The sequence below is a fragment of the Arachis hypogaea genome, chromosome 18, assembly GCF_003086295.3.
Source record: "Arachis hypogaea cultivar Tifrunner chromosome 18, arahy.Tifrunner.gnm2.J5K5, whole genome shotgun sequence".
NCBI classification, from domain to species: Eukaryota; Viridiplantae; Streptophyta; class Magnoliopsida; order Fabales; family Fabaceae; genus Arachis; species Arachis hypogaea.
This window is the reverse complement of record NC_092053.1, coordinates 93275179-93288405: the sequence shown is the minus strand read 5'-3', so window position 1 is coordinate 93288405 and position 13227 is coordinate 93275179. Positions and strand designations below refer to the sequence as shown.

Genomic DNA, 13227 nt, shown 5'->3' with positions numbered 1-13227 from the left:
CCTTTTAAATAACCTTTCAAGCAAGACTAAGATTTTATAGAAATTTCGACAGCACCTCCCCTAAAACTTGGACTTTTGCCACCCGGTTCGGGTCCCAACTAAACCGTTTCTCATTCCTTTTCAACAGCTCAAAACCAGAAATCAATTCAAAAGCAAGCTAACTCCAACAGTCGCCTCAGTGGCATATCTAAAGGAAGCCATTTCAAAAATCAACTCAATATCAACCGATTTAACTCATTTCTAAAGCTTTAAAGAATCGGTTCAGCAATAAATCATTTATCAAAACCAAATCAATTAAAGCAACCGAGGCTGAATTTCAAGAGTATTCTATCTTCCACATCATCAAAATAATTGACTCAATTCAAACCAATACTCAATGGATTAAACTCATTTCAAATCTTTAAAGAATCAACTTCAAACATTACATTTCATAAGCCACACAACAATTCGGCCAAACCGACATCCATAGTCATTCGAGTCAATCAAATAATACATAAGGCAGATACAATCACCAAATACACAATATCTCACATCAGTACCCATATGTAATAATTCCAATAATAAACTATAGTTTTTGGAAAGCGCCCCTACCTCAAAACGCAAATCCATAACCCAAACGCGTCACAGGAATCTCCTCTCTTAAACCGGGATCACCAACAACCGCAACCTCGGCTCCAAGCTACTCCCGCGGTAACCATAGCAACACTAATCGCAGCATATAACAATCAGGAATGACCCCACGTTACCAAAACTCATATTCATTAACCAAACACAACCGAATACTAACGCGAGGCTTTTCGAAACATAAATTACTTACTGAGCTAGCGAAACGAAGCAGTCGCAAACTCCGAGCACGACACGCAAGCATCGATATAAACCCTGTGACAAATAACGCTACAACGCCTCAGCCGAAATTATCAGAACAACGACAAAAGGCTCCTCGAACCAAAACGCTTACCAAGACCGAGGGAGAAAGGCTGAACCGAAACAGCGACGATCTCCGAACCGGATCGGCGGCAGCCCGGCAGCAGCTCCGCCAATAATTCTCGAGTGACGGCGGCGGCCCAAATTTCTGATAATAGTAGCTGTACAACAACACAGTATCAACAATCTTCCCGGGATTTCAAAAGAACAGAAATCTCAATTAAAACCCTTACCGGCAGAATTCTCCGACGACGCAGCAGGGGCATTTTCCGGCGGCAGAAGCTAACTGGCGTAACCCCATGAGCAACGGCAGGGCTCCCAACTGCAGCTGGGCACGGCAGCAGGGACAGCTCCGCGACGGTCCGGCGGGCTCTCTTTCTCATTGCGACAACACCGGCGACGTTGGCGGCGTGCAGGCCGGCGCTGGGCGGCGCGACTCTTTCCCCCCTTGCGGTCCTTTCCCTCGTCTCCGATCTGTTCTGCGGCGGCACAGAGGCGGCGGCACGGCTGGAACTGGGTGCGGCTCCACCAACCTCGTGTCTTCTCCCTCAGAGTCGTCCGTGGCTCGCCCCCAAACGGCGACAGGCAGATCGACAAGGAGACCCGACGCGGTGAGGGCGACGCGACTGCACGCCGTGAGATGCGGCCCCCTTCCCTTCCGATTTCGATCTCCCTCTTCTTGGATCCCTTCGCTTGCTTTTCTTCGTTTCTTCTCAAGAGCAGTGGGTGTGTGTGTGTTCATCACAAGGCTGCGCAGCAAAGAGGATGAAGGAGAGGCTGTTGGCTGCGCAGCATGAAGAGAATGGTGGTGGCTGGGTTTGGGAGCTGAGTGGGGTTGAGTAAGAACCGGGTCGGGTAATGGGTTACCGGGTTAGGGTTTTCCTTATGTGAAAATTAGGGTTAAGGGCATTATGGTAATTTCACATAAAATTAGGAATAATATGGTAATTGAAATCCAATGTAAATCCAACACTTATTGTATATGGAAAAACACTATTTGTTCATCTACTTTTACAAATTATTTTCAACAAAATGCCCAAATCTAAAGATTAGAAATAATATAATTAATTTCTCTATTTTCCAAAATAGCAGTACTAATATTCAAAATATTAGTTACTTAGTCCAAAACATATAAAATCCTTATTATTTCATAACTATCAACTTTATACTTTGAATATAGAAAATAATCCAATAATTATAAAATTGGATAATAATCATAACTTATCTCAAATCCAATAAATCAAAACTTGCCATAATTATCTTTAATAAAATAATCTCTGAAATTAAGGCTATAAATAACTGTAGGATTTGAGACTTGATCATAATAAGACTTTTCAAAGATTCTGGGTCTTACAGATTAAGGTGTGGAGCTCTGCTGTTCCTCATGAATTAATGCAAAGTATTATTGTTTTTCTATTCAACTTAAGCTTATTCCTATTCTAAGATATTCATTCGCACCCAAGAACATGATGAATGTGATGATTATGTGACGCTCATCACCATTCTCACCTATGAACGTGTGCCTGACAACCACTTTCGTTCTACATGAAGATGAGATAGAATGAATATCTCTTAGATATCTAATACAGGAGACCGAGTCCGAGATATTAGAATCTTCGTGGTATAAGTTAGAACCCATGGACGGCCATTCCCGAGATCCGAAAAGTCTAAACCTTGTCTGTGGTATTCCGAGTAGGATCTGGGAAGGGATGGCTGTGACGAACTTCAAACTCGCGAGTGCTGGGCGTAGTGATAGACGCAAAAGGATAGTAAATCCTATTCCAGTATGATCGAGAACCGACAGATGATTAGCCATGTAGTGACAGCGCATTGGACCATTTTCACAGAGAGGACGGGATGTAGCCATTGACAATGGTGATGCCCAACATAAAGCTTGCCATGGAAGGGAGTAGGAATGATTGGATGAAGACAGCAGGAAAGCAGAGGTTCAGGAGGAACGAAAGCATCTCTATACACTTATCTGAAATTCTCACTAATAAATTACATAAGTATCTCTATCCTAGTTTATATTTTAATTATGTTTTAATTATCAATTCACCATAACCATTTGAATCCGCCTGACTGAGATTTACAAGGTGACCATAGCTTGCTTCAAGCTGACAATCTCCGTGGGATCGACCCTTACTCACGTAAGGTTTATTACTTGGACGACCCAGTGCACTTGCTGGTTAGTTGCGCGGAGTTGTGACAAAGTGTGATTCACGTTTGAGAGCACCAAGCCTTTGGCTCCATTGTTGATGATCGCAATTTCGTGCACCAAGTTTTTGGCGCCGTTGTCGGGGATTGTTCAAGTTTGGACAACTGACGGTTCATCTTGTTGCTCAGATTAGGTAATTTTATTTTAATTTTAAGCTTTTTATTTCTTATTTTCGAAAAATACAAAAAAAGTTTCTTCTTTTTTGTTTTTCCCAAAATAATTTTCGAAAAAACCAAAAAAATTCTTATAAAATCATAAAACCAAAAATAATTTTGTGTTTCTTGTTGGAGTCTTGTGTGAAATTTTAAGTTTGGTGTCAATTGCATCTTTTTAATTTTTCTCAAAATTTTCGAAAACTCATGCATTTGTTCTTCATGATCCTCAAGTTGTTCTTGATGAATTTCTTTGTTTGATCTTTAAATTTTTCTTGTTTGGTGTCTTTTCTTGTTTTTCATATGCATTTTCAATTTGTTAGTGTCGTTACATTAAAAATTTCTAAGTTTGGTGTCTTGCATGTTTTTCTTTTCTTAAAAAGTTTCAAAAATAAGTCTTGATGATTCATCTTGATCTTCAAAGTATTCTTGGTGTTCATCTTGACATTCATAGTGTTCTTGCATGCATCATTTGTTTTGATCCAAAATTTTCATGCATTAAGTCTTTTTGATGTTTTTCTCTTTCTTCATTAAAAATTCAAAAAATCAAAAAAATATCTTTCCCTTTTTCACTCATAAAATTCGAAGATTTGAGTTGACTTTTGCAAAAATTTTTAAAATCTATTTGTTTCTTATGAGTCAAATCAAATTTTCAATTTAAAAAAATTCTATCTTTTTCAAATCTTTTTCAAAAATCAAATCTTTTTCAAAAATCAAATCTTTTTCATTTTTCTTTCATAATTTTTGAAAATTTCAAATTGATTTTCAAAAATCTTTTTCTTATTTTTATTTCATATTTTCAAAATTTATGCTAACAATTAATGTGATTGATTCAAAAATTTTAAGTTTGTTACTTGCCTAGTAAGAAAGGTTCAATCTTTAAATTTAAAATCTTATTTTTTTGTTTCTTGTTAGTCAAGTAATCAACTTTAATTTTCAAAATCAAATCTTTTTAAATTTCTTTTTCAAATCTTTTTCAAATAAGTTTCAATCACATCTTTTTCAAAATTAATTTCAAAATCTTTTCTAACTTATTTTCTAACTTCTTATCTTTTCAAAATTGATTTTCCAATCTTTTTCAATTAATCTTATCTTTTTGTTTGATTCATATCTTTTTCAAAACTACCTAAGTAACTCTCCCTTTCTAATTTTTGAAAATCCCTTCCTTCTTTTTCAAAATTCTCTTTTTTTTAACTAATTGTTTTAATTTTTACTTTAATTTAATTTAATTTTTCTTTTTTGTATTTTCGAATTCTAACTTTAAATTTAATTTAAAAACAAAAATATTTTTCTTTTCTTTTCAATGATTTTCGAAAATTCTTCTCCCTCATCTCCTTCTAATTATTTATTTATTTACTGACACTCCTCTTCATCTAAGAATTTGAACCCACTCCTCTCCCCTGTGTTTGGATTCTTTTCTTTTCCTTCTTCTATTCTTATCTTCTACTCACATAAAGGAATCTCTATACTGTGACATAGAGGATTCCATATTTTCTTTTCTGTTTTCTTCTTTTTCATATGAGCAGGAACAAGGATAAGAACATTCTTGTTGAAGCTGATCCTGAACCTGAAAGGACTCTGAAGAGGAAGCTAAGGGAAGCCAAAGCACAACTCTCTGGAGAAAATTTGACAAAAATTTTCGAAAAAGAAAGAGACATGGACGAAAATAATAACAATGCAAGGAAGATGCTTGGTGACTTTACTGCACCAAATTCCAACTTACATGGAAGAAGCATCTCAATCCCTGCCATTGGAGCAAACAATTTTGAGCTTAAGCCTCAATTAGTTTCTCTGATGCAACAGAATTGCAAGTTTCATGGACTTCCATCAGAAGATTCTTTTCAGTTCTTAACTGAATTCTTGCAGATCTGTGATACTGTTAAGACCAATGGGGTTGATCCCGAGGTCTACAGGCTTATGCTTTTCCCATTTGCTGTAAGAGACAGAGCTAGAGTATGGTTGGACTCTCAACCTAAAGATAGCCTGAACTCTTGGGATAAGCTGGTCACGGCTTTCTTAGCCAGGTTTTTTTCTCCTCAAAAGCTTAGCAAGCTTAGAGTGGATGTTCAAACCTTCAAATAGAAAGAAGGTGAATCCCTCTATGAAGCTTGGGAGAGATACAAGGAACTGACCAAAAAGTGTCCTTCTGACATGCTTTCAAAATGGACCATCCTGGATATATTCTATGATGGTCTGTCTGAGCTATCAAAGATGTCACTGGACCATTCTGTAGATGGATCCATTCACCTAAAGAAAACGCCTTCAGAAGCTCAGGAACTCATTGACATGGTTGCAAAGAACCAGTTCATGTACACTTCTGAAAGGAATCTTGTGAGTAATGGGACGCCTCAGAGGAAGGGAGTTCTTGAAATTGATACTCTGAATGCCATATTGGCTCAGAACAAAATATTGACTCAGCAAGTCAATATGATTTCTCAAAGTCTGAATGGAATGCAAGCTGCATCCAACAGTACTCAAGAAGCATCTTCTATAGAAGAAGCTTATGATCCTGAGAACCCTGCAATAATAGAGGTGAATTACATGGGTGAACCTTATAGAAACACCTATAATCCCTCATGGAGAAATCATCCAAATTTCTCATGGAAGGATCAACAAAAGCCTCAACAAGGCTTTAATAATGGTAGAAGAAACAGGTTTAGCAATAGCAAGCCTTTTCCATCATCCACTCAGCAACAGACAGAGAATTCTGAGCAGAATCCGTCTAGCTTAGCAAATATAGTCTCTGATCTATCTAAGGCCACTTTAAGTTTCATGAATAAAACAAGGTCATCCATTAGAAATTTGGAGGCACAAGTGGGCCAGTTGAGTAAAAGAGTCCCTGAAACCCCTCCTAGTACTCTCCCAAGCAATACAGAAGAGAATCCAAAAAGAGAGTGCAAGGCCATTACCTTACTTGGTGTGGCCGAACTCAAAGAGAAGGAGGAAGACGTGAATCCTAGTGAGGAAGACCTCCTGGGACGCTCAGTGACCAATAAGGAGTTTTCCTTTGAGGAACCAAAGGAATCTGAGGCTCATCTAGAGACCATAGAGATTCCATTGAACCTCCTTCTGTCCTTCATGAGCTCTAATGAGTGAGACTTGGGAAGATGAACCTCCTTTGCTCACTAATGAACTGAATGCATTGGATAGGCAGAAATTACCTCAAAAGAAATAGGATCCTGGTAAATTCCTAATTCCCTGTAATATAGGCACCATGACCTTTGAGAAGGCTCTGTGTGACCTGGGGTCAGGCATTAACTTAATGCCACTCTCTGTAATGGAGAAACCTGGGATCTTTGAGGTGCAAGCTGCCAGAATCTCATTAGAGATGGCAGACAACTCAAGAAAACAGGCTTATGGACTAGTAGAGGACGTGCTAGTAAAGGTTGAAGGCCTTTACATCCCTGTTGATTTCATAATCCTAGACACTGGGAAGGATGAGGATGAATCCATCATCCTTGGAAGACCCTTCCTAGCCACAGCAAAAGCTGTGATTGATGTGGACAGAGGAGAGTTGATCCTTTAACTGAATGAGGACAACCTTGTGTTTAAAACTCAAGGATCTCTTTCTGTAACTATGGAGAGGAAGCATGAAAAGCTTCTCTCACTGCAAAGTCAACCAAAGCCCCCACAGTCAAACTCTAAGTTTGGTGTTGGGAGGCCACAACCAAACTCTAAGTTTGGTGTTGAACACCCACATTCAAACTCTATGTTTGGTGTTGGGAGGTTCCAACCTTGCTCTGATTATCTGTGAGGCTCCATGAAAGCTCACTGTCAAGCTATTAACATTAAAGAAGCGCTTGTTGGGAGGCAACCCAATGTTATTTAATCATATCTATTTTATTTTCTTTTTGTTATTTCATGTTTTATTAGGTTGATGATCTTGTGGAGTCACAAAAATTACTGAAAAATCAAAAACAGAATGAAAAACAGCATTAAAAATAGCACACCCTGGAGGAGGAGCATTCTGGCATTTAAACGCTAGAAACAAGCATCTGTCTGGCGTTTAACGCCAGAAACAAGCACCAAGCTGGCGTTTAACGGCAGAAACAAGCATCTACCTGGCGTTAAACGCCAGAAACAGGCTACATTTGGGCGTTTAACGCCAGAAACAAGTAGCAGTCTGGCGTTAAACGCCAGGATTGCACAACAAGGGCATTTTACACGCCTAATTGGAGCAGGGATGTTAAGTCCTTGGCCCCACTGGATCTGTGGACCCACAGGATCCCTACAGGATCTGTGGACCCCACAAGATCCCCACCTACCTTCTTCTCTCCTCTTCATACCTTTTCATAACTCTCTTCCCCAAATATCCTTCACCAATCACCTCGCTCACTCTTCCCCATCATCTCTTCACCACTCACATCCATCCCCTCTTCCCCAAAAACCCCACCTACCTTCAAATTCAAACTATTTTCCCTCCCAAACCCAACCCTAATGGTCGAACCCTAACCCTCCTCCCACTCCTATATAAACCCCTCATTCCTTCTTCATTTTCACACAACACAACCCTCTCTTCTTCCCCTTGGCCGAAACCACATTTCTCTCCCTCTCCTCCATTTCTCTTCTTCTTCTTCTTCTTCTTCTTTCTTTCTTCTTTTGCTCGGGGAGGAGCAAAAATTTTAAGTTTGGTGTGGTAAAAGCATTGCTTTTTATTTTTCCATAACCATTAATGGCACCTAAGGCCAGAGAAACCTCTAGAAAGAGGAAAGGGAAGGCAATTACTTCCACCTCTGAGTCATGGGAGATGGAGAGATTCATCTCAAAGGTCCATCAAGACCACTTCTATGAAGTTGTGGCCAAGAAGAAACTGATCCCTGAGGTTCCTTTCAAGCTCAAAAAGAATGAGTATCTGGAGATCCGACATGAGATCCGAAGAAGAGGTTGGGAAGTTCTCACCAACCCCATTCAACAAGTTGAGATCTTAATGGTTCAAGAGTTCTATGCAAATGCATGGATCACTAGGAACCATGATCAAAGTGTGAACCCGAATCCAAAGCATTGGCTTACCATGGTTCAGGGGAAATACTTAGATTTCAGTCAGGAAAATGTAAGGCTGGCATTCAACTTGCCAATGATGGAAGAGAACGCACGCCCCTACACTAGAAGGGTCAATTTTGATCAAAGGTTGGACCAAGTCCTCATGGACATATGTGTAGAAGGAGCTCAATGGAAAGTTGACTCAAGAGGCAAGCCGGTTCAATTGAGAAGACTGGACCTTAAACCTGTAGCTAGAGGATGGTTGGAGTTTATTCAACGCTCAATCATTCCTACTAGCAACCGGTCTGAAGTTACTATAGACTGGGCCATCATGATCCATAGTATCATGATTGGGGAGGAAGTGGAAGTTCATGAGATTATACCTCAAGAACTCTACAAGGTGGCTGACAAGTCCTTTACTTTGGCAAGGTTAGCCTTTCCTCACCTCATTTGCCACCTCTACAATTCGGTTGGAATTGACATAGAGGGAGACACCCTCATTAAAGAGGACAAGCCCATCACTAAGAAAAGGATGGAGCAAACAAGAGATCATGGACCTCAACAAGAGCATGAGGAAATTTCTCACCATGAAATCCCTGAGATACCTCAAGGGATGCACTTCCCTCTGCAAAACTATTGGGAGCAAATCAACACCTCCCTAGGAGAATTAAGTTCCAACATGAGACAACTAAGGATGGAACACCAAGAGCATTCCATCATCCTCCATGAGATTAGAGAAGATCAAAGAGCTATGAGGGAGGAGCAACAAAGACAAGGAAGAGACATAGAGGAGTTCAAGAGCACCATTGGTTCTTCAAGAAGAGGAAGATGCCACCCTCACTAAGGTGGACCCGTTCCTTAATCTCCTTGTTCTTATTTTTCTCTGTTTTTCGTTTACTATGCTTTATGTTTATTTATGTTTGTGTCTTTACTATATGATCATTAGTATTTAAGTGTCTATGCCTTAAAGTTATGAATCCATCACTTCTCTTAAATGAAAAATGTTTTAATTACAAAAGAACAAGAAGTGCATGGTTTCGAATTCATCCTTGAAACTAGTTTAATTATTTTGATGTGGTGACAATACTTTTTGTTTTCTGAATGAATGCTTGAACAATGCATATGTCTTTTGAAATTGTGGTTTATGAATGTTAAATATGTTGGCTCTTGAAAGAATGATGAAAAAGGAGAAATGTTATTGATAATCTGAAAAATCAAAAAATTGATTCTTGAAGCAAGAAAAAGCAGTGAATACAAAAGCTTGCAAAAAAAAGAGAAAAGAAAAATGGCGAAAAAAAAGAGAAGAAAGAAAAAGAGAAAGCAAGCAGAAAAAGCCAAAAGCTCTTTAAACCAAAAGGCAAGAGCAAAAAGCCAATAGCCTTTAAAACCAAAAGACAATGGTAAATAAAAAGGATCCAAGGCTTTGAGCATCAGTGGATAGGAGGGCCTAAAGGAATAAAATCCTGGCCTAAGCGGCTGAACCAAGCTGTCCCTAACCATGTGCTTGTGGCGTGAAGGTGTTAAGTGAAAACTTGAGACTGAGCGGTTAAAGTCAAGGTCCAAAGCAAAAAAAGAGTGTGCTTAAGAACCCTGTACACCTCTAAATGGGGACTTTAGCAAAGCTGAGTCACAATCTGAAAAGGTTCACCCAGTTATGTGTCTGTGGTATTTATGTATCCGGTGGTAATACTGGAAAACAAAGTGCTTAGGGCCACGACCAAGACTCATAAAGTAGCTGTGTTCAAGAATCAACATATTGAACTAGGAGAATCAATAACACTATCTAAATTCTAAGTTCCTATAGATGCAAATCATTATGAACTTCAATGGATAAAGTGAGATGCCAAAACTATTCAAGAGGCAAAAAGCTACAAGTCCCGCTCATCTGATTGGAGCTAAGTTTCATTGATATTTTGGAATTTATTGTATATTCTCTTCTTTTTATCCTATTTGATTTTCAGTTGCTTGGTGACAAGCAACAATTTAAGTTTGGTGTTGTGATGAGCGGATAATTTATACGCTTTTTGGCAATATTTTTACATAGTTTTTAGTATGATTTAGCTAGTTTTTAGTATATTTTTATTAGTTTTTAAATAAAATTCACATTTCTGGACTTTACTATGAGTTTGTATGTTTTTCTGTGATTTCAGGTAATTTCTGGCTGAAATTGAGGGACTTGAGCAAAAAAATCAGATTCAGAGGTTGAAGAAGGACTGCAGATGCTGTTGGATTCTGACCTCCCTACACTCAAAGTAGATTTTCTGGAGCTACAGAATTCCAAATGGCGCGCTCTCAATTGCGTTGGAAAGTAGACATCTAGGGCCTTTTAGCAATATATAATAGTCCATACTTTGCCCGAGTTTAGATGACGCAAACTGGCGTTCAACACCAGTTCCATGCTGCATTCTGGAGTTAAATGCCAGAAACAGGTTGCAAAGTGGAGTTAAACGCCAGAAACAGGTTACAAACTGGCGTTCAACTCCAAAAGAAGCCTCTACACATGTAAAGCTCAATGCTCAGCCCATGCACACACCAAGTGCGCCCCAGAAGTGGATTTCTGCATCAATTACTCATTTCTGTAAACCCTAGTAACTAGTTTAGTATAAGTAGGACTTTTTACTCTTGTATTTACATCTTCGAATCATCTTTGGATTATCTTTTGATCCTTTGATTATGTTTAGGGGGCTGGCCTCTCGGCCATGCCTGGACCTTGTTCTTATGTATTTTCAACGGTAGAGTTTCTACACACCATAGATTAAGGTGTGGAGCTCTGCTGTTCCTCATGAATTAATGCAAAGTACTATTGTTTTTCTATTCAATTCAAGCTTATTCCTATTCTAAGATATTCCATCGCACCCAAAAACATGATGAATGTGATGATTATGTGACGCTCATCACCATTCTCACCTATGAACGCGTGCCTGACAACCACTTTCGTTCTACATGAAGATGAGATAGAATGAATATCTCTTAGATATCTAATATAGGGGACCGAGTCCGAGATATTAGAATCTTCATGGTATAGGTTAGAACCCATGGACGGCCATTCCCAAGATCCGAAAAGTCTAAACCTTGTCTGTGGTATTCCGAGTAGGATCTGGGAAGGGATGGCTGTGACGAGCTTCAAACTCGCGAGTGCTGGGTGTAGCGACAGACGCAAAAGGATAGTAAATCCTATTCCAGTATGATCGAGAACCGACAGATGATTAGCCATGCAGTGACAGCGCATTGGACCATTTTCACAGAGAGGACGGGATGTAGCCATTGACAACGGTGATGCCCAACATAAAGCTTGCCATGGAAGGGAGTAGGAATGATTGGATGAAGACAGCAGGAAAGCAGAGGTTCAGAAGGAACGAAAGCATCTCTATACTCTTATCTGAAATTCTCACTAATGAATTACATAAGTATCTCTATCCTAGTTTATATTTTAATTATGTTTTAATTATCAATTCACCATAACCATTTGAATCCGCCTGACTGAGATTTACAAGGTGACCATAGCTTGCTTCAAGCCGACAATCTCCGTGGGATCGACCCTTACTCACATAAGGTTTATTACTTGGACGACCCAGTGCACTTGCTGGTTAGTTATGCGGAGTTGTGACAAAGTGTGATTCACGTTTGAGTGCACCAAGCCTTTGGTGCCATTGTTGATGATCGCAATTTCGTGCACCATAACTCCATGCAATTGTGGGTTGGGTTCGATTCCCATAGTTTGAGCCTTTGTGCTTACATGTATTCTCTTGGAATTTGATTTGTTTTGACTAAGTATTAGCATTCGTATAGTTAGTTGCATTCATTTAGATAGTTGCATTTAGATGATTTAGTTGCATTGAATAAATATCATACCCTTTGCTTCATCCTTGGTTAAGCATAAGGACATGCTTGGTTTAAGTGTGGGGAGGTTGATAAACCCCTTTGTAGGGTTTATCCTGTGTTGAATTTAGAGCATTTTGATAACCTTTTCTCACATTTATTCAATGAAATAGCATGATTTTGTGATTGTCTCCGTAATTGTGCTTAGATGTGAAAATATGCTTTTTAGACCTTTAATTTGATCATTCTGATTCACCTTTGATTTCTACTAGATGTCTTGATGTGTTTGCTAGTGATTTCAGGTTGAAAAGGGCTAGGAAGGGATCAAAGGAGTGAAAGGAAAGCATACAAAGTAGAGAAATCATGAAAAGCCAAAGATTTGAAAAAGCCAATGGGCGCGCGCGCGCACTATGCGCATTCGCGCGGATTGGGAAATGCCCCAGGGGCGCGTACGCGTGCTGTGCACGTACGCGTCGAAGGCCGCACGTGATTCCTTTAGTCAAACACGTGACTGGTGATTTTGGAGGGTTTCCAACCCCATTTGGAGCTGAGTTTTTCACGGAAAAGGCTAAAAAGACCAAGGAATGAAGGGGAAGGCATATCATAGACACATACACATTAGGTTAGTTTTAGTTTTAATTTTAGAGAGAGAAGCTCTCATTTTTCTCTAGGATTAGGGTTAGGATTAGGTTTAGTTTTTAGATCTAGCTTTTAATTCATGTCCTCTTCTACTTCTTCTTCTTAATTCTTTGTTGTGACATTTATCATTCTTCTATTGTTTGTTATATTTTCTTCTACTTTGTTTGTAGATCTACTTTTATTCATTCTATTCTCTTTTAATGCAATTTAAGGTAATTCATGATAGTTGTGTTTCTTTTGATTGTTGTTATTAATTCTTTGCAATAATTGTTGTTAGATTTCCTTGATGATGCCAATTTACTATGCTTTTCTTTTGTGCCTCCCAAGTGTTTGATGAAATGCTTGGTTGGATTTTGGTATAGATTTTTATCCCTCTTGGCCTAGGTGGAGTAATTAGTGACGCTTGAGTTATCTAATTCCTTTGTTGATCGATAATTAGAAGTTGCTAATTGATTTGGATACCACTAATGCTAGTCTTTCCCTTGGGAGTTGGCT

General features: G+C 39.0%; 1 long non-coding RNA gene and 1 other non-coding gene across 2 annotated transcripts; both read right to left on the bottom strand.

Moving 5' to 3' along the window:
• Positions 1–592: 592 nt before the first annotated feature.
• Positions 593–1059, bottom strand: LOC112771891 (uncharacterized). Its single transcript, XR_003187258.3, has 3 exons — positions 959–1059; positions 818–879; positions 593–705 (listed from the first exon to the last, which is right to left on the bottom strand). It is a non-coding gene; the product is annotated as an uncharacterized lncRNA (long non-coding RNA).
• Positions 1060–5343: 4284 nt separating this feature from the next.
• On the bottom strand, positions 5344–5451 carry LOC112774779 (small nucleolar RNA R71). The gene has a single exon (XR_003189240.1). It is a non-coding gene; the product is annotated as a small nucleolar RNA R71 (small nucleolar RNA).
• Positions 5452–13227: the final 7776 nt, after the last annotated feature.